General features: G+C 37.7%; 1 pseudogene across 1 annotated transcript; it reads left to right on the top strand.

Moving 5' to 3' along the window:
* Positions 1-1,100: 1,100 nt before the first annotated feature.
* On the top strand, positions 1,101-3,621 carry LOC111313168 (uncharacterized; annotated as a pseudogene). Its single transcript, XR_016332856.1, has 3 exons — positions 1,101-1,461; positions 2,033-2,848; positions 2,994-3,621. The product of XR_016332856.1 is annotated as an uncharacterized LOC111313168 (transcript).
* Positions 3,622-3,904: the final 283 nt, after the last annotated feature.

The raw sequence follows: 3,904 nt of genomic DNA, 5'->3' as shown, positions 1-3,904 counted from the left end.
TTCGGACGTGGAATCAATAAAACATCCATAAACAAGCATTTTGAGGTGGCCTCCATTGAAATCTACGTTGAAGCTACGGATTTGGTTTCCAATATTAAGCATTTCAAAGTGCAGAAATGTGGTGTTAATGTATTATATATGGATACTGTTAGATCAAATGACGATGAGGTTGAATCCAGCACAAGTTACAGTGCTGATGAATCCAGCACAAATTATGGTTCTGATGAATCCAACACAAATTACAGTGTTGATGAATCCAGCACATATTACAGTTCTGATGGTGAAGAGGCAGTGGATGAGATATTGGAATCAAGTTGTCATGCTACATAATTATTCACCAAAGATGAAGAGAACAGATGTGGTGCTTCCATGATGGATCCTTACAGTGTTGATGAATCTAGCACAAATTACAGTTCTGAGGGTGAAGAGGCAGTGGATCCAACCATTGAGATTTTGGAATCAAGTTGTCATGCTACTTTATCATTCACTAAAGACGAAGAGAACAGATGTGGTGCTGCCATGATGGAACCTAAATCTGCAATTGATCCAAATTGGCTCTCCTTGAAATGTGATGTCAAAAAAAGAGATTTCGAAGGATCAAGGATGGAAAGAATGTAATGATGAGGAAGGCCCTGATGACCCTGCGACTACAACGAGAACTAGGACAAAAGTAGTTTTAGCTTTGCAATTGATCCAAGTTGGCTTTCCTTGAAATGTGATGTCAAAGAAAGAGATTTCGAAGGATCAATGATGGAAAAAAATGCTAATGATGAGGAAGGCCTTGATGACCCTACGACTACAATGAGAACTAGGCACAAAAGTAGATTTAGCTCTGATGAGGAGGAAGAACCCGAGCCTGAAAGACTGAAATACTTTCGTTTCTTTTGAGGAAGTGCAAGTTCTCAAACATATATTGCTTTCTGATCTTATTTAAAGTCCAGGCAATTCAGTTCCAAAGCTTTGGTAAGTCACCCTTAGATTCAGTTTGTCATCACTTTTAAATCTTGGTAATTTAGAAAAAAAACAAAAGAATAGGAAATGCTTTCAACTTGGAATCTTGCAAATTTTCCTTTATGCTTTTCTTTCACATTTTATTTCTGATCACTCTCTCATCATTCTATTTTATAAGTATATGGTATGGATATGCATCTGGTTTATTTTTAGTTGTCTTATGAAACTAGATTAATAGTTAATGCGCATAATGATTTGTGAATCTTCAGTGATGATGATGAATTCTATGACCAGACAAAGAAGAAGCCTACCGTGCAGAAAATTGGTGAAATCCAGTCTATTGAAGCTGCTGATAGTCCTCTTGATAAGAGAGATGCCATTATGAAAGAAATTGAAGGCCAGAAAGAGTTGCTGTTGAGTGAGAAGATAAAATGGCATCAGAAACTGCAGTAGAAAGTGAAGCTGGAGATGCACTTAATGCTTACATGTCTGGGCTTTTGTCCCTGCTAGGTAAGACATTTTTAGATAAAAAAAATATATTCCCAAAAGTTCTGCAAATAAAAGATGTAGAGTGCTTATGTCCCAAACATTTAACTCATTGCTGATTTCCAAATCATAGACTACTTGTTTTACTATATTATGGTACTCTGGTTTTTCTTCAAGTTTCTTCCCAGTTTGTTAACATTAGCTTTTATATGTATTCCTATATTTCTTTCTTTTCTTTTTCTTAGGTTCTTTTAGTTGCAACCTTTTGCTACTTACTTTTTCCTTTGAACGCAAAACACAAAAAGTAGCCTTAGCTTACAAATGCAAAAATATTTTTCAATAATTAATAAATAAGCATTTGAGTTTTAGGCATGATAAAAATGAAGAATTTCAATATTTACTTCTCTATGCTATACAGCCACTGTGTGTGGATATTTGTTACATTTAAGCTATTTTCTCATTTTTAAATATGGTCATCTATTTTTCTATTGTGTTTACTTTCTCACCATCTAAAAACGCAAAAAGTAAATACTGAAATGCAAGTAGCAAAAGTGTCTGATTTCCTATCTTTCTTTGTCCGTGCTTGATCGGACAGTGCAACTTGAGAAGGAACCGTCTGCCCTTCAGTCGGAGTTGGACCGGATCTTCTGCCTGTCGAAGATTGCTGATCCAACAGGAGAAGCTGCTAAGAAAAGTGATACAAAGGCACAAACACCAGCACCAGGACCTCCCAAATCTAGACCTCCTGCTGCTGCTGTAAAGAAGCAGCCTCCAAAGGAACCCAAAAAAATCAGTACATCTACAGAACCAACAAATTCTTCCACGCAGAAAGAGGGAGTTGCAGATGTCTTTATGAAATCAATCAAGAAACCAGAAGAGAATATTATTAATGATACAGCTGAGGGTAAAAAGGCAATCTATACTGTTGCAAAGGCCCAGCGGCTTTCTGCAGTTGAGAACAAGGAGATTAAATAGTCACAGCAAGTAGTAGAAGTAGATGCACATAAAGTTGATGAATTTGTTGATTACAAAGATAGGAAGAAAGTTCTTGGGAGTGTTGATGATCAACAGGTTAAAGGGCACTCAGGAATTGAAACTACTGCCTCAGGTCTTATTATAAGGAAACAGAAGCAGGTTCAGAACCCTGAAAGTGATGACAAATCCTCTGACCAATCTACAGTATCCTCTACAGGAGCTGAAGAAATCGGCGCTGAATGCTGTGGCACTGTTACTGAAGCACACTTGAGGGTACCATGCAAAGCATGAGGAATTGTATGAAACCCCTGAAATATTGGCCAGAAATCAATCTAAGAAGAAAGAGAAAACAAAAAACGAGTGCTTGGACCTGAGAAGCCTTCATTCCATAATAGCAATCTTGATCCAGAATATGAATCATGGGTTCCTCCTGAAGGTACTCCTTTAATTATTGCTTAGTGTCAACTGAACCTGAAATTTGGGTATAACTGTAACATCTGTAATGCGTACTGCTGAATGGACTGGATTTCATTCATTGGATTATCACTGATTTTATTACAATTTTTTAATGTTCCTTGCAGGGCAATCTGGTGATGGGAGAACTACATTGAATGATCAATATGGGTACTGACACATGCTTGTCCTATAACCGTTGGGTTGGTGGTGAAAACTTGAGCAGACTTGTTACCATAGCTTTCATAACTCAAAAGTGTTGTGCCAGTCATGGCCTTGAAGACACTGACAATTGACAATTTTTGGCTGTTGGCATAAATAGGCACCTCTGCTTGTGGGGATTCTGTGTAGCAGATTGACTTGAATCGGGAGAATCTTCAGTCATTAGTTGGAATTTTGTTAGGGTCATTTGACAGCCAAAAGGGTATAATGGATTTTTTCTCTCTCAAAGTCTTCAACAGACAACTAGATGTATCTATGTCATTTGTGCTAACCTGACATCTCATGTCGTTCTAACATTATCAGTACCACCTTAATTCAGTCTGTCTTTATTGTCTCCTCATAGTTCCCCATAGCTTACCTATAAATATAAAAATCCAGGCACTGCTAAGGTAGGTTCATTCCATTCACCTCTTTTTTTTCTTCCTACTTTCTTGTTGACCTAATTCTTATTAATTTGCACATCGGAGTGCAAACACAGGCAATAAACCCTACCTTTGCTTCTAACCGTCCTTCTTTTTTGCATTTTTAGGAATACCCCTAGGTCGGAGCTCAACACCAACATTTGGCATGCCAAGTAGGAGAACTCCTTTATGTTAGATGAGCATAAAACATTGCCACTAAGGAAGAGAATCCTAGAGGAAGGAGAGGTAACTGCCCCGACTGGAACAAAAACTCACCTTAACCAGCATTTTGTCTGCCTAGCCTAACTATAGGTAGGCCCAACCATGGAACAATTTTAAGTTCTAACAGAACAAATATTGGTTCTCAAGCAGATGCTACAAATTATAACCCTATCCCAAGTTTCGAAAGTGTAGGA

The sequence above is a fragment of the Durio zibethinus genome, chromosome 23 (assembly GCF_047325235.1).
Source record: "Durio zibethinus cultivar Kanyao isolate XHJ-2024 chromosome 23, ASM4732523v1, whole genome shotgun sequence".
NCBI classification, from domain to species: Eukaryota; Viridiplantae; Streptophyta; class Magnoliopsida; order Malvales; family Malvaceae; genus Durio; species Durio zibethinus.
This window is presented reverse-complemented; position numbering and strand designations above follow the sequence as displayed.